Source organism: Cupressus sempervirens, chromosome 9 (assembly GCF_028749045.1).
Source record: "Cupressus sempervirens isolate cs-2001-9-10 chromosome 9, ASM2874904v1, whole genome shotgun sequence".
Lineage (NCBI taxonomy): Eukaryota > Viridiplantae > Streptophyta > Pinopsida > Cupressales > Cupressaceae > Cupressus > Cupressus sempervirens.
Window position 1 is genome coordinate 26,880,039 of NC_143126.1, and position 18,938 is coordinate 26,898,976.

Sequence of the window (18,938 nt, forward strand, 5' to 3'; positions counted from 1 at the left end):
AAATAAATAATTTACACCAAACATTGTTGTTCCAACATTTTTACTCTTAAATAATGTCTTTCAAATCAGAACTACGACATTAAATATATGTAATATGTACCTACAAGTGTTGGTGAAAGAGAGTTTGTGAATGAATCTGTCGGAGCTTCTCCTATCATGGGAATGCTTGTGCACAGAGGGGGTTTTGTCCCTATCCCAATTCAACTATTTGTGTTGGCCTAAATTTTCTGCAATTTTGTCTACTATTTAAAAAATAAACATTACATATTAAGGCTTACTTCCTAGGCTAAAATTGTTAAATAGTCAAAGTTGACCTATTTTATCAAGCTTAATTTCTTCCAATTACTACAACTAGGAAAGACCCCAATTGCTCTTATTTGAAATGTCGAGGGACAAGAGACAAGATTTATTGTGATGTTTAAGGGTGGTCTATGATTTAAACATCACACAATAAGACTTACTTCAAGTGTTAAATAGTCAAAGTTGACTAATTTTTAGAAGCCTAATTTCTTCCTTAGTGTGTGAGGTTTAAGGATGGCCAAGTTTTTCAGTCTTTCAACAGATTCTCAATGATCAAAATGGATTAAAAAATTTAATCAAATTTGAGAAAGTTGAAATGAGAATAGAAATAACAATTTCCCGATTTCAATTGAAGAATAGAGACTTGGCCTTAATCATGCAACTTGCCATGGTCTTGAGAGTCCTAATCCTTATAGCTACAACATTTGTCTTATGCAGACAGAATGCTCGTGAGTTTTAAAGATCAATCCCCTCAATTCCACAAAAGTTCTTTAGTCTTATGTCTACATATCTATTCTCATTGTCCACCTTTAGTAATTTGATGGCTTTCCTTGACTTGTGTTCAACACGAGTCTTGAAGTCTTGTGGCTTATGAACCACTTCATTCTTATGATGAAGGAAGAAGACCCAAGTGAATTTTAAAAAGTCATCAACAAATGTGAGTATGTAGCGGTCTTGGCTGACTGAAGTCACTGCAAAGGGACCTGCTAATACCATGTGAACTAGTTGAAGAACAACTAGAGCTCGAGAAGACTTCCCTTTATCAAACTTCTCCTTGAGATTCATATCCACTGAACAAGATGAACATTCTCTATTAGAAAAGTTGATATTGGGTAGAGTTTTAACCATATGTTTAGAGAAAATTTGCTGAAGAGAACGGAAGTCAAGGTGACCAAAGTGCTCATGCCATAAGTTGATGTTTGAAGTAGAGTGAGTCAACAAGGCTTGAGAATGACTCTTAGGCACAAAGTGGGAGAAGGAATAAAGGCTCTTGTCATCATTGACTTTCCCCACTCCGACCAATGAATCATTTTTGAGACTTCAAACCATTATTGAATCTAGAAGGAACTCAACTTTATGACCATCTCCAAGGTGAGTGATTTGGTAAACTAATAGGAGATTAGAGTTTAGATTTGGAATGTAGAGAATATCTTTGAATTCCCCATTTTCCATTTCCACATGTCCTTTCCTTTCAACTTCCATCTTAGTATCATCTCCCATGAAGATGTGTGGTACCTTTGATTGCTTCAATGAAGAAAAGTCTTCCTTTGAAGAACCCATATGGTAAGAGGCACCTAAGTCAGGTATTCATTCTAATGAAGAACTTGTGTTTTCCGTAAGTGTTTGACCTTTACCTTTTGAAGAGGTTGGAGTAGAATCCTTGGAAGTACCTGGCACTTGAATCTTGTTCTTCTTGAGTAGATTTTCTAACTCATCAATTCTTTTTTTCTTGCAATGATGCTCATCATTATTTGGCTTTTTGCAGTATGCACAAAAGAGTTTTTCCTTCTTTTCATTACTTCCCTTCTTGTTTGAAGAAGAACTACCTTGTTGAGAGGAGGATTGTTGTGTCCTAGATGGTGTTTTCTGCTTCCACTGCTTCTTATTATTGTTTCTTTTCCCCCCTTGACTTGATTTTTGATCATCACTAGCCACAAAGGCTTTGGGCTTTGATGACTTGAGAAGTCCAAAATCCACCAAGTGAGATTGTTCAACAATCAACATGTCTGCAAATCCATCAAAGGAAGGCTTCTGGTAAGAAGATCCCATGGTCAACTTGTGAGTATTAAAACTTGAAACAAAGTTGGCATACTTAGAAGGTAGCCACTTCAGGATGTGATGAATCAACCTGTCATCCTTCATGGGATTTCCACAATCTTTAAGAAGTGCCTTATACTCATTGACTTTGATGATGTAATCCTAAATTGTGTCATAATTCTTAGGATCCAAGAGAAGCAGATCATCCTCAATCTGAAATCCCTTTTCTTCATCCACCTTATCATACAATGATTTAAGTTTATCCCAAGCTTCTTTAGAGTTTGAACAATTTTTAATGTGAAAGAGAAGATCCCCATGTACACAACTCCTGATTACTCCTAAAGCATGTTGGTCTTGAATTTTCCAATCAATGAGTTCTTTAGCATCAATAGGTTTGGTAATTGTACCATCAACATAAAGACTATATCCTTTTTCCATTAATCTACTCCATGCAATATCTTTCCATGTAGAATAGTTGCATGAAGTTACAGGAGGACATTTAAAACCCATTATACAGAAATAAAAAGAGCACAAAATAGAGACAGAAGAAACACAATACACATCCCCCCTTTTCACTCAATCAAAAGAGCCCCCCCCCGAAAAAAAAAAAGTTGCTTTTGGTACTTTATAAGTAGTGTGTTTACAATGAGCCACATGTCAAAATGAACAAAGTGGACTTTCTAATTTTTCTCTTACAACTACCTTATAAGGCTGAAATCTGTCACTTAAGCACTGTAGCTTAGATTTACAACAATTCTAAAAAAAGAATCAAAGCTTTACAATGTCGAAAAAGGCCTAATTCTAAAAGTGAGAAATTGGTCTACACAACCCTAGAATTTGACTTTAGATTTAGAAAGTAGACAAAAAAATACACTTTCAAAAAAAAAAGAACTCTAAAAGTGACCAGATATGCCCATATAGAGCTCTTGAAGTTGTAAAATGCAGGATTATGTAGGTATAGTTGCCAGAAAACACAATTTCTACAAAATCTATGCACCAAGACCAGAAAACACCACCACCACTAGAAACTTTAGGAAATTTTACCCAATTTAAAAAAAAATGCACTTGAATCGGTGTACAGATGTCCAAGTAATCGGCTCGCAAAGTTAGGCTGCCAAACTGAAAAGCAATCTAAGAGGGGTTTGGAGCAAAAATTGTGATGTTAAATTTGGCAATCAAAAGGCCATCATTGTAGTTGTAAATGGTCTAGGTTTGACGATCAAATGATTTTCAACTTTAACCCAGTGAAAATATGATGTCAGCAAAAAATCAACACCTGGGCTGACATGGTAGGGGACGTGGCACTGATTGGGAGTCCATACTGTATGGAATGTATGGATTAGTACACTAACATGGTAGATCAACCCGAGTTCCATGGGTGATGTGGTAATCCTGATTGTCACTGCTAATGTGGGCGTATAAGTAGTTCCATGTTGGCACAAAAAGTTTGAAGTGTCAAATGACTTGCGTGTCACTGTTGGTGCTGAGATAACAGGCCCAAAAAAATTTGAAAGGGAATGCGTCGTAGAGATGATAGTCCATGTGCTTGTCGTGTTGACCATGTGGCAGCAAAATGCAGGTGTCCGTGGGCAGGAGTTTTAGTTAACAGTCAGCCTAAACAATTAAATATTGCCCAAAACATGCCTGGAGAAACACACCTCCGAGTACACAACCACCGAGAATGAGAAAAGTTTCCACCGAAAATGCGATCACAGTCGAGCCAAAAATCTCAGCACGCATGTGGGAGGTGTAAAAAATAGTGGGCGAAAGTTTAAATAAGGGTGTTGGAATCTCCAATTACAATGTCGGAAAGATAGAGAAAGGTGTTGTCGGGGGGTTTGACAAAAATGGGCTAAGAACTTTCATAGCAAGCAGGAAGCAATCTCTACAGTTGAAAAAGCAGTCCTCCAAGCTAGAATCCCAAAATGTGATGCCGAGAAATGTGAAACCCTCGGTTGGATGCCTAGACTATGTTGGGAATAAAGGACGCATCCTAAAAAATCACAAAAATTAATCCCACATTCGTGGGGAGCCATTTTCGGAAGGGTTTTAAAAAAAAAGCCCACTCACTGAGGAATTAAAGTGAGCTACCACTGTGGACTTTGGCTTGGTCCCAGGTGGGTTTGAAGGTTATTTGAAGGTTACAACTCTATAGAAGGTGAGACCAATCAGAAAATGTGTTGTGTGCAGTACGACTGTAATTTAGATGAAATAAGCCCTCCAATAAACCCTCCAAAAATGGTAGATCTAGGGTGTCACTGCCCACTGCTAGGTGCCCGAAAGGGCAAAAAGAATGACAAAAATACAGAGAAAAATGATAGATCCGAAAAACTAAATTATAAATATAAAAATAAATTAATTAGATCAGCAAAAGACCATACCCAAATTGCAAATTGAGGCCTCCGAGTTTTGATTTGTAAAAAAAATTTGCCTCATGGTTGACTTTGGGCCAAAGTAGCTGAATTTATAGTCTATTTTTATCGGTTCAGCATTATGGACATAATGGCGAGGTTAGATCTAGCTCTAGACACTCCTAATTTTGGCAGCACTCTGAATTCAGGCTGAGGTGATGAAGCAAGCGTTGTCTCAAATGGCTATGTGATGAGAAAATCTCCAAGAATTTACCTAAGCGAAAAATTCACCCAAGAACTAAAAACTCAAACACAAGCACACAGTAGACCAAAGAGAGAGAGAGAGAGAGAGAGAGAGTATGATTAGAATGACAATGTATTCAATATGCCATAATTAAGAGTACACTAGGAGTGCCTGTATATAAAGGCCTCTCAAGAAGCACCTAGAATGTCTCTAGAAACAACCATAAGATAACACAACTAAGCACCTTATCCAACATTCTAGATATGTGTGTAGAAGATTCTTGTGTTGTAAACATGTGCTTAAAAAAGAGGTGCCGAACCCCTGTGATGTCATCAAGACAACTCACAAAAGTGCACAAACTCCTAAGTTTCTCACAAATAAAATAATGCAAAATAATTAAATAATGCATAAACCTAAGTAAACTTAAGTAAGTGTAATAAGTAAATACTTAGTTACACCAAAAAATAGTATATTATAGTTTCATAATTATGTTGGAGATAAAAAAATAAGTCTTCCTAAAGGCTACATTTTATAATGATGATTATTCATAATTTAAATTAGGTGACTTTAAAATATGAATTTTAATGGAAATAATATTGAAAATATGGATCCACTCTAAATTATATCATATAACACATTATTTAAACATTCACTTGCCTATATCACATATTTAATTTCCTTATGAATGATAAAATATACTTAACCACTTTTATATGGTGCAGTCTTTCCAATAGTCCTCTTATTGATATGATTTAATTTTACAATTTAAAACTTCAAAATATTCAAGATTTGATTTCTTTTTAAATTAAAAAAATAAAAATGATTTTACTCTCTTTTTTTTAAATTGAAAAAATCTTGAATGATGTGCAAAAGAAAGAGCAACAAATATGTTGCGAGAGAAGAAAGAAAATCACCAGTTCACTACTAGAGCCAACAAAATGCTTCCTGAAGCACTGTAAAGATTCAAAAACAACATTACATAATTATAATCTTTGATCATGAACAAGAAGCATGAACATCAACATCAACCTTTGAACTTCAATGACCATTGCAATTGCCTACAGCACATAGTGTCCTTCTTGTGAAGTTGAAGAACTTGGTATTTGATTGCATCCAACAACTTACTAAGTCTCACACATTCCTTGGATACACCCTACAACTAGAAGTATAAATACACAATTTAAAATGTAATATCAGAATAAACCATAAACATTTGCGCTTCTTCATGAATAGTTTGCTTTGAAAAAATTACCAAACAATGACTTTTCCATATATGAAGTAAAATAATTTGTCTCTTTGAGTTAGCCACAACTCTTATATAAGAATTTTTGTAATATAGAAGTAGAGATAGGACTCACAAAAGAACAAATAGTCAACAACTGGTATCAAATGAATACTATAGGTTATAATGTGTTACATGTAAGTTGTGCCATTGATGTTGGGAACAACTCTGAGGAAGAAGATGATAAAGAAGAAGAAAATGAATGTAATCAAGATACAAATGATGTGTTAGGTGTATGCAAATGGGAACTTCTCTCGCAAATGGGACCATTTTGTACTATGGTACTCAATGAATTAAATATGCTCGGAAGGCATGAATTTGATATAAACAACAATTGGGACCATATTAAAGAAATTGTACTAGAGATATGTTTAGTAATTAGAGTCATTTTGAAATTTAATATAGTTGACTTAAGTACATATACATTATCTCTTTTAAAATGATAGTTCATCATTTCCTCTATATGATGAAAATAATTAAGTTCTAAACTCTTCAAAAATTTAGTTTTCTTTTCAATAAAATAATAAAAATTGATATAATAATATTTTTTCATACGATAATAATAATATGATCTAAAGAAAAAATTATGAATCTAGAATGAGAGGTAACGTATAACAAGAGTTTTTATGCATAAATTAATATTGAAAAGAAATATGCTTTGACAACTTTGATAAAATGCTAGCTATATGTGCATTACAATTTTATGAATTTTATAAATTGTAATAATAAGTGTTATTATAAACGTAAGCTATATTATATGTTAACATAATATAATGTATTAAATGTAAACAAATTTAAAAATATTAGAAATATTTAGCTTTTTATTGTATTAGTATTTTTAATTTCTATTTAAAGATTGATATTATAAAAAATTAAGAAGAAATTACATGTGTTAAACTATTCATTTATTCACATCTTTTGCAATTGATATTTTTAGTAAATATACATAGTTCATTCATAAACTATTTAATACAAAAATTAGTTATTGTTTGATAATGTCAAACAAAAACTTTTTTCAATTGAAGAAATTACTGGATAAATGAAATATTTCTGAGGATAAGATCAAGGATAGGGAAAAATATATATATATTCTATGAAGAAGGGGAGTTTATTGATCTATGAATGAGTTAGATCTGGTAAATCAAATAGCCTTCAAATTTTCAATTTTGGGGAGGATCATAGTATAAGAGATGATTGAACTACTTGTCTAATAGTGGGAATGACAATTTGTTGAAGAGGGGTTTATCGATCTATGAATGAGTTGGATTTGGCAAATCAAATTATTGTAAACTTTTCAATTTTGGGGAAGATCATAGTTGAAGAGATGGTTGAACTACTTGTCTAATAGTGGGAAAGACAATTTGTATAGGTCATCAAAATGTGTTTTTTTCCTATTGAGTTTTTTCATCTTACTCACCATTGTAACTATATGGACCATTTTGGAAAATTAGCCACAGATAATTTTTTCTTGGTTGACTATGTATGGCTCACCATCGTAAATATATGGGTCTTGTTGGAAGAGGAGAAGCAAAGACAAATAACTATTTACAATTACTTTGTAAGGGCATTATTTTCCACAAAATTTTATGACATACTTAATATATTGCTATAATCTATAGGCAAGAGCATCATCAAAAGTATGAATGACTATCGGCTTAACCCTTGAAATTTCCAAATGTGCAAGTGCTAGTATATATCATCTAGGAGAGAATCGATATTGGTATTTGATCGTAGACAATATTAGTATTGCAATCACTTGTATTTAAATAGAATCAATGATGATGATGAATTTTTCTTCAAAAAAATTTATTCAATTTTTTATAGTATATATGTTAATTTTTTATTTAAAAAATTTTCAAAATTCATTTTAATAATTTGGGATCTTTAAGGAATCACTGTCTCAGGCTTTTTTTCAAGGTGCACTATTATTTTTTAATTTTAAAATTTATAACAAACTATTTAATTGTAGACATAAATATTATTATTGACTAATACAAATATCATTATTGACTAATAGAAATTGACACTTTCTTGATATTTTCACTAATAACAAGCTATAAAATATTGTTCACATTATATTTCAAAATAATATTTTATATAATAAAAAAAATAAAAAAATTATTAAGTTTTAATTAATGTGTTTGTTTATAGTGAAGGCTAAATAATTTTTTCAAAATGATTATATATCTACAAATTTGACTAAAAAAATATTATTCTACTATGAAGGACAAATATTTATTTACATAAATGTATTTTAATTTTAATTCATTTACATATACTCTCTAATAATATATATATTTTTGTTTGCCATCTATTCAATATTTAATAATGAAATGTATTATACTAATCATACTCAAAAATTTAATAATAAATTCTTTTTATATTATCAAGTGGGTGTATATAGATAATAGAATAGTTAAAAGATAAAATATGTTCTAAATACCTAGAAAAAAAATTAATACAATCTAATTAATATCTTTATTTATGGTAAAATGTACCTAAAAACTTCACCTAATAAATGTGTAATTAAAAAATATATATGTGTTGGTGTGTTGATTTATGGTGAAGGATAATTTAAAAAAATAATACATGCTTACCTAATTTCAAATTTTATCTAAATAGTGTTAATTTAGATTTAAAAAATATTATTTAGATAAATGGATGATACTCTTATTATTATTAGTAGCAATAGACTATTTCTACCATTATTATTAGTATACCATATTTGAAATAGTCAATTATTTTCTATTAGCTATAGAGAGTACCAAAAAATCAACAATGTTCACTGAGTATCAGAACAAAGGCATTGCCTCACACCAAAACAATAGTAGCAACTGTACAAATATACAAAAACATGAACAACAAAGCACTAAACAATAGAGGCATTAATGTAGAATATCAGGGTAGGTATCCACCCACATGATCCAACCGAGTGGGCCTTCCATCCATACAATGTTCTTTCTTTCCTAGATTTGGGCTAGCATAAAGATCTCCTCCTTACTAGAATTTTGGTTCCTTCTTATCACCTAGTTTAGTCTCCAACAAGTGTTCTCAAACATCTACAGATCATCCAAAGTCCTACGCCATTGATAACCATACTTGAGCTCATAGAAAAAGAACGTGGCTTGACCATCTTTGAGAAACCTCTTGAGCTTCTCTTTCTCTATCATCATGGTAGTTTGAGTCTGCAAGAAGATTTTAAAATATGTGAGTTTACAATAACACTAAGTAAGAACCCTTGGTTTACCTTGATATTTTTCTTCACTCTTGCACTTCCAGATCTGCCAAAGAATGTTAGATGATAGAATATTCTAGAAAAAAATAGCATCCTTACTAATACCTTTAATATAGACAGTAACAATTTGAATAATATTCACATTAATAGGATAAACAATACCAAAAAGTCTCCATAACTCTTTAGCAAAAAGACAATCAAATAAAATGCGTCTACCAGAATCAGGCATCTTGCAAATATAACAAATATCAAAAGACTAAATGTCTCTTTTAATTGATGGTCTATCAAGTAAAACCAACCACTTAAAACATTGTATTTTAGGTTCAATAGGGCTTTTCCAAATGTTATCCAGAAGCTTATTCCAAGTTTTAACATCAAAAGAATAGTACCAAAAATTGGTAAGATGATAAAGAATACCAACATTGTAATCAATAACTCTATAGATATTCTTGGCTTTTAGCTTGTCTAAGACGATACCATCTAGCCATTTGCATTTAAGGTATCTATGTGAATCCACATGGAAAATGGTAGGGATATCCTTAGGAGCTTGTAAAATTAAATTAAAAGTCCTTTTATGAGAATCAGGTAAATTAAATCTACACTTGAGATCCACCTAAGGAATAAGAGTGTCATGCTCAAAAATATCAACAAATTGAGTGATACCAGTCTTAGCCCAGATATTAGTAGAGCAACCCTGGTAGAGGGCAAGGGGTTTATCATTTATGCCCAGGTTCCACCAAATGGACTTTTCACCATGAATGTAATTATCATTATAGAATTCCTTATTGGTAATATACAATCGAACATGCTCCCAGGCACACCAAATGGATTTAAATATGGCAGAACCTTGAACAAAAATCAAGAAATTACCAACAATCAAATCACAAAAAGGGAGATTCTTCCAAGAACTAGCTTTCTTGGGAAAACCTCTCTCAATGTTATGTTTAACAAGCACTTTCCAATGACTGTCACCCTCTAGAGAGTGAAAGAACCATTTGGTGGCAAGAGAAATTTCTTGCAGTTTAAGATCTTTTAGCCCTAGCCCTCCTAGGGTCTTATATGTATGACACCATTCCCATTTAACACTATGAAATTTTTTGTTACCTTTGCCATCCAACTAGAGAAAAAGTCTAATAGCCTTTTGAATTTCAAGAATTTGATAATTACTAAACATCTAAGTAGAAGAATAATAGATATTACAAGAGGACAAAAGTTTTTGACAAACTTGAACTCTCCCAATAAGAGACAAAGATCTGTTGTGCCATTTATTGAGCTTATTCATTATCTTAGCCTTAATCCAATCCCACATATCCTTAAGAGAAGGATCAACTGAGTAGGGTATACCAAGATATTTAACAATTCTATTAGGACCTCTCCATTGATAATTATGTTGAGAAAACTAATCAGAAGGATGCTCATCCCACCCCAAACAAATAGATTTTGCCTGAGAGATGCAAGCACTAGAGATGGTGCAAAACATATTCAACTTAGATTGCAGATTTAAAAAATTATTATCAGTTAGCTCAAAAAGAGAGCAGTATCATAAGAAAATTGGCTATTTATAAGCTCTTCATTGTTAGGGAGGTAAAGACCTCTAACTTTTAGGGATAGAGTGTTATCCCTAAGGATATAGTATAAAGCTTTAGTAGAAATGACAAAAAGAGAAGGAGCTAATGGGAAACTTACCTGACAGATCACCTAAGGCAGTAAGGATCAGAAAGAGAACCATTAATCTCAACTTGAGCAAAAGAATCTCTAAGGAGGATTTGAACAACATTGCAAAAGTAAGAAGGGAATCCAAACGATTGAAGCATCATAAGTATAAAATTCCACTCAACCCTATCATGGGTTTTCTCGAAGTCAAGGAGCAATAGATCAGAGTTTTGATGAGAACATTTAGCATAGTCCATGGCTTTCCAAGCCACAATAAGGTTCTCTAAAATATATCTACCTTTAATGAAGCCAATTTAAGTAGAGTTAACAAACTTAGGGAGAATATGGACCAACCTAAGGGCTAAAACTTTCGCCAAAATTTTATAAGACACATTAAGGAGAGTAATAGGTCTCCAGTTTCTATTAAGAGTTATATCCCCATCCTTGGGGAGGAGCTTAATAATTCTCTTGTAAATCTCAGAGCCAAGGGAACCAACATTTATGGCCCCATTATAAATATCCAGAAAGTTTTTACTGATCCAACTAATATTGGCTTTGTAGAATTTGATAGAAAAACCATCAGGCCTAGGGGCCTTATCATCCTTGAGGGACTTTATAGCCCCAATAATCTCATCAACAAAGATAGGTTTACAATGGGATGAATAATCAACCCTATCCAACTTCTTAGGAATAAGAGCCTTGCATTTTCTTCTAACATCTTCAACTTCCCTAGTATCTTCAAAAGAAAATAGATTACTATAATAGTCAGCAAAAGTCAAAGTGATACTAATAGGGTCTAAAATTTCCTATTTATTAATAACTAGCTTTTCAATAGACTCTTTAATTTGATTGTGCTTGAGAAGGTTAAAAAAGAATTTAGATCCTCTATCCCCATGCTGAAGCCAATTGGCTCTAGACCAAATTTTGGCTCCTTCAATTTTGACCTATTGGTGTCTACTTTGAGCATCTTTGGCAATAAGGACCTTATTCATAAGATCTGGGTTAAAGGAATTAGATTGAACCTCTATCTTAGTGTTTTGAAGATCAAAGTAGAGCCGCTTTTCAATGAATCTATAATATTTGGCAAACTTTTGCCCTATAGTTTGAAGAAAACATTTCCAAGATAGAAGGTTAGCCTTCCATCTATCAATCGTGGAGGATTCCTTAAGATTAAAGTGATTAATATTCCTTATAATTTGAATAGTACAAAGAACATCCTCATCTTGAAGAATTTTAGCATTTAATATAAACTTATTACAGGTGGGCTTCTATCTAATGGGAACAGAGTTGACACAAACAAGTGTGAAAATGGGTTGATGATTAAACAATGTGGTAATAGTAACCAAAACAACATTATCATTGTGATTAGGAAGGAAAGAGAAATAGTCTTTATTCCCATAAAAATGATCAAGTCTAGAATATATCCTAGCATGACCTTGTTAGAAATTGCACCAAGTGTGCCATAATCCAGGATTACTATCTTTGTTATTGGCCGGAGGGTCAAATAAATTCTTAGAACAAATAAATTTAGACTAGTGAAGATTCTCACAATCTTTCCATATGATTCAACCATGTTAAAATCCCCTCCAAATAGCCAAGGAATATTAGGAAGGGTGACAAGCTAATTCCAGAGGGATATTCTACCCTTGGCATCATTAGGAGCATATATAGAATAGAATCCCATTGGTTTATTATTAATACTTATAATAAATGAAATGGCCCTTTGACAGGGTGAAACACCATTATTAGTAATAAAAAAACCCCATTTAGGATTAACCAGGAAAACAACACCTCCTTTACCTCTACTATGATTAGAATAAAATTCGATAGCATTAGGCCAAATATAATTAAGATTGGTTTCAAGAGTGAAACCGACGGATTTGATTTCTTGCATCATGAAAATATCAACCAAATCAAAGGAATTTAACAAATGCTTAACCACAAATTTTTTATCAGGAGACTCAAGTCCCCTAATATTCCAAAATAAACAATTCATTAAGAACCAAAAATAGGAGTAAGAAACACATCATCTATAGAAACAATGCTAGAGTTGTCACCAACATTTTTAACCATAGGTTTATTCTTTGATCCAGGAGGCCTCCCATGCCTTTTAGAGCCAGGGTCCTTAGGTTTAGGATCCACATCAAAATCTAAAGATTCCATATCCATATTTAGAGTTGAAACAATAGCAAGAATAACTTCAAACAAATAATCATAGTCTATTTCTTTAAACACCTTTGGTGGCAATTTTTGAGGATTTGAAGCAGGCTTAATGGAGTTATCAATAGGGGATAAAACAAGAATCATGTCAGTGTTCTACGAAGAGATAGTAGAAGGAGGAGGGACAAAGATAACAATATGGTTATTTGGCTTCAGTTTCTTAACATTATTCCCTTTTCATTTCTTGTTCCTAACTAAGGTAAAACCATCATCTAATTCAGGACCCAAAGCCGATGGGGGTGGCGGAACAAGAAGAAGATTAGCCGGAGGTGTACTTTGGATAACAATCGAAGGTTTAGGGACTTTTTTTGAAGATTTCTCAATAGAAGAAGAAACAACTAAAGAGTTAACTGGAAAATTAGGGTTATTAATAGGTTTTTCCCAGGGTTTCTTAATAATGGGACAATCCTTTTTGAGGTGACTCTCCTTCCTACACAGAAAGCAAGCATTTAAACCTCCTAATATTTTGATAGCGAAAACAAAACATTCATTGAGCACATTCACAATGATCTCAGGAGGAATTTCTTTACTAGGGAGGAGCAAGATGAGAACCCTAGCATCCATATGAGGGAAAAGCCTAACTGTGTCATCCATTCTTATAGTTTTCCCCAAGGGCTCTAATAACTGGGGCATAAAATGCCAGAGAAAGGTAGGAACATTTTTCACCAGAATCCATCTGGGAGTAAACAAAGCTAAAACTTCTTCATGGGTGGCTTCAGGGGTCCAAGCTAATGCTCGAAAAGAGGTTGACCCAACTAACCAGAATTACTTTTTTAATACCCTTTTTTGAGCTTCATGATTAGCAAAATATATAAGAAATAAACCCTTTTGAATTTTTCTGCAAAATGAAATGTGAAACCCTAGCTTAATATTCAAAAAATTATGGAACCAATCATCCAAAAACTTCTGAGGAGGGCACTTATCTATCTCAATAGCAGCAAAGAAAATAGTAGTATCTTTAAGCCTATTCTTTTCTTTAAAAATCTCGGTGATCATCTTTGAATTAGGGTTCAAAGGAAATGGTACCAAGGAAGCTAAAGGGCTCTTACCAGTTGGGTGGCCCTCATTTTGATCAAGATCGCTGATAACAAACCTAGCTTTGGTGTCGATAATTCCAACAGACTAAGCCACCGTGTTTAAAAATGTTTTGGGTTTGAAGGTGGTAGGGTTAACAAGAGAGAAGAGACATTAGAAATGGGTTGAGGGCCAGTTTTTATTGTAGCCAAAGTGGGTATAGGAGACACCAAGCTATTAAGTGTAGAGCTTGCTGAAAATGCAAATTGAAAACCTAGGCTAATGAGAAGAGGTGGAGTGATATCACCTGATAAATTCATACACATGGGGACATCCATCTATCCTATGCCATCATTAGTCCTCTCATCTAGTGACCCAACCTTTCCAGTTGGACTCCCATGAAGACCGCAAAAGCAAACAAAGATCGCCAAAGTTAGCGAAAAATTGTAGAGCTCAAATTTGATCTTTTCTAGTTTTGACTTCATCAAATATTCAATTATTAATTTTTTATCTTTCAATAGTCCTACTATACCTAATTATATTTAATATTAGAATTCATTTAATTAAATTTTAAATTTAAATTTTCATAATTATTAAAAAAAGTTAATTATTATTATTTTTTAAATTTTTATGCTTTTATAAAAAACATTCCTACTATACCTAACTATATTTAATATTATAATTCAAGTAATGGACAAATGCTAGCCACAATGTGACACTTATTTTTTTCTTAGAAATGCTTGACAATTAATTAATTTGCATTTACCTTTCAAGTATTAAATTAATCTATAGAGCAACTAGAAAGCTTTTATTATTCATATATAATAATTGATGTATATTTTACTATGACAAATTTTCCCATTCAAAAGGCGAGGATTGCCACAATTTTGGAGTAGCCCATAGCTATTCGCATTGCATCTCGTTAAGCACACACACTCTCTAGGAATCATAAATTCCAAAGAAACAATTAATATTTTTGGTCTACACAATTTTATCACATTGACGATGAAGTTCTTCATCATGTCTACATCTATCTGATGGAAGTAACCACAAACGTAAAAAAATTTTAAAAATTGCAAGGAAATATAGAAGTGATATTCCCATTAACAATATTGGCTACAAAATTAGATCTTAAATCTATGTTAGAAATTATTTTTCTTTCAGTCTAAGATGTATGATAAGAAGGCTCAATCTTAGCATGATAAGAAGGATAACGAGAGATTCTTTTGGAGTAAGAACTTATATAACAAGAGCTCTTTGAGAGCTAGAGTCCTTGCCTTATTGGGTTATAGTAGAAGTTGTTGTTCTTAGTATCTTATATTGTTTATGTCAAAGCCTACTAGTCAAAGATATCAAGATGACAACAACATGACATGAATCGAACTGGTTACTCACTCCAAATCTCATAGTATGGTAGGGTATTTTTGCCCTAGGCTCATTAAACTAATCATGTATTAAATATTTTAAGTTTAACTTATTTTAATAATAATTATAACATATAATGTACAATTTTTTTATTTTTAAAAATATATAATTTCTTTACAAAAGAATTCTTAATATTTAGTTAACTAATATTGAGACAATTATATGAAATTTTTAATAATTTAATTTTCTTATGTATTCTTGAAAGTTAAAAAAGTTATATATTCAAATTAGATAATTATTTTTCTAAATTGTATGTGATGTTATATAATAAGTATATTAGAACATATATCTAAGTAATATATTATTTAAATATCTAAATATATAGATAAAAAATAAATATATTGTTTATAATTTAATTAACTTATCATAAATTATTTTTTATATTCTATATATTTTTATTTATCACAGCCTTTATAGTCCTTTTTTACAAGTTAACTTTTATTATTATCTTCCTATTTAATATTTCATTAAGTACACAACTCTAATCTAAACTTTTATCATAACAATAAATTTCTACAACACGTTAAGCTCATGTACGAAGACATAAATACTCATGATTACAGATGGCATTGCCTATTTTAGTCCAAATTTTCTACCTGAAAATTAAAATGACCACTCGATAAAATAGAGGCCCAATCAAAAAATTGGGATTTAAATGAGATAATCACATATAATGATAAATTTACTATCAAATATAAGATATATGAAAAATTGGACAAAATGCACTGATCGAAAAAAAATTAATACCAAATTGAGCATTGAAAACTATAATCCCTGCCTCTAGAAGGTAGGGACTAATAATAAAAAATCATAACCCACTTCAAGCTTGATCTCAAAATCCAATACCCCTTTTAGAAGCTTTATATTGACGTAAGCCGAGAGCCCATGCACGATACACGAAAAATACAAAAATGTGGAAGAAGGGCTAAATTATCAAATTCACAAAAAATATACTATAGTCGCGTTTTCTTCTATTGGCTTCCATTTTTCCTCTCTCCCAGAGTCTGACATTGAATTCCGACGTATCTTCGCACAAAGAAGTCTATCGGCTAATTACCGTGTGACCGGAATGTTTTCAGCGGAAGTGGGGCAACATTTATGATATATGACATAAAATAATGAGAGTGTGGCAGCGTACTTGGAGGCAGGGGAGGCGTATTGGAAGAGCTTGCCGGTGGAGGAGAAGATGATGAGGCCGAGTTTAGCATCACAGAGAACAGAGAGCTCACGCACTTTCTTCAGAAGCCCCCCTTCGCCGTTTAGAGAATGTCACCTACCTCTTTGCCGTGTTCTCGATGTGCTTTATCTCTATCTTCCTATTCAAGTCCTGGGTCCACTGACAAAGTTGGAGTCGAAGAAGTTTTCAGAAAAAAAATCAAAATTTTCATAAACAAAAAAATCATATTTACCCTTGGCAAAATTCCCACTAGTCAATCAGAAAATACAAATTATTGTTTCAAAATTAATTTTAAAAATACTATTTTTTAACTTTAAAACCTCACATGATTTCTGATTGTGAAAAATATTAATTATGCCCCCAATGAAAACATTAGTACCCTATCTATGCTATGCATAGGGACTAATAAATTACATGATTTCCACAATAATTATACAAATAAAATTCAGTCTCAAAATCTTCTCTCTCTATCTAAATAACACTCACCCTCTTTGAATCACTAATCTTTTGTAAAAAAAATTATACATTTGAAATAATCTAAAAAATCATAGTGAAAAGTATAACAATTTCTATCTGTAAGAATAATTGCCTCCACTTTCCTTACTAAACTTTTGCATTCCCCTTCTTCCCTAGTTTTTCTTGGAAGTTATCATCCTATCAATGTATCTCTTTTCAATTTTAAGAGAAGATTCCTATATTTAGATTATTTTTCTAAACTTGGACATTTTTTCCACATTTAGACATCTTGCAAATATTTATACTACCAAAAAGTTATGGCTTCTTCCTAAAATTAGGAAAAAAAAAATATTTTAAATATAGTATTTAGTACACAGTAGATCAAATACTTCACAGATAGTGGGGATAGTGGCAATAGTCTTTTTCAATCCTAAAGAGTCACACATGACTTCTATAAAGAGAATCTTCATATACATGAAGGGTATTGAAGAATATAAATTATGGTACACTCAGAAAGGAACATTTGAATTTAGTATCTTTACAGATGTTGACTAGGCAATATATGTAGATGATAGAAAGAGAACAAGTAGTCATGCATTCTTTCTTGGAAGAAGATTGGTAGCATGGGCCAACCAAAAGAAAATCTCAATCAACTTCAAAAGTTGAATTTTTAGCTACAATGATAAATTGTACACATGTAGTATGGATTAAATAGATACTTGAAGGTATTTAGGAAATGGTAAAAGAACTAATTGGTAATGAATTGTGATAATACATGTTCCATCAACATAACTAATAAATTGATAATATACTCAAAGAAAAAACACATTTCCATTAAGTATCACTCCTTGACATAGAAAGTACAAGATTAATAGTTTGGATTGGAATATGTTCCAATAAAAGAACCATTGGTAGATATCTTTACGAAACCTCTTCAAAAGGATACATTTGAGTATCTTAGAGGAAAGTTAGGGGTCATATGCCTATTATGACTAGAGTAAAGAAAAATTTCAGAAATTAATCAATGATCCTTAAAGATTACAACTTACACTAGATTGATGATCAGTAAGGGAATACTCCATATGGGGAGTAGTCACATAGATAAAGGTGATAGGTATACACCTTTGGCATTATTATCAAAGTGGGATAACTAAATTATAGTACCTACACAAAGAGAAAAGGGGGAAGTGATTGAGCATTATGAAAAGAGAAAGGAAGATGACCAACAAATGAATAGAGCAAGGGGGAAAACTAAGAAGAGAACTTGCACAAAAAAGGTGTAGAGAGTGGTGAGACATAGAGAAAGGTAGAAGTAACAAATGAAAGAAAGAAAAGCAATAGTGCACTAGAAAGAGTCAACTATCTAATAGGGAGATGTTGAAGATAAAGAAAAGTAAGTTAATAAAACATGATATTATTTTCTAAGTATGTAGTTGTCAAAGAATTTCCTTTAGACATTGTGAAGTTTTTGCTAAGGAATTAAATTGTATAAATGGTGTTGTGGTTTTCATCAATCACAAAGGGGGAGATTGTTGGAACCATTATCAAAGGAGTGAAGATTAGAGATTGTTCAATTCCAAATGAGTTGTAGACTCCAAATCAATCTTGGGAGCTAATCATCGTGTTCATCATGTTGTGATTTGATAAGCATAATCAGTTCTTCATACACACACATATATAATATTTATATAAGGAATTAATAAAAATGTTTTTATGAGTTGAAGGAATGCCTCAAAGAAAGATCTATTACTTTCATATCATCAATCAATAGCATTTACTGATAAATGAAATTTAATAATATAATTATATTTCTACACTTAACA

At 32.1% G+C, this 18,938-nt stretch overlaps 1 pseudogene; it reads right to left on the reverse strand.

Moving 5' to 3' along the window:
* The window catches only part of LOC149537455 (uncharacterized), a 49,420-nt pseudogene extending 36,290 nt beyond the window's left edge, over positions 1 to 13,130 (reverse strand).
* Between the last annotated feature and the right edge of the window lie 5,808 nt (positions 13,131 to 18,938).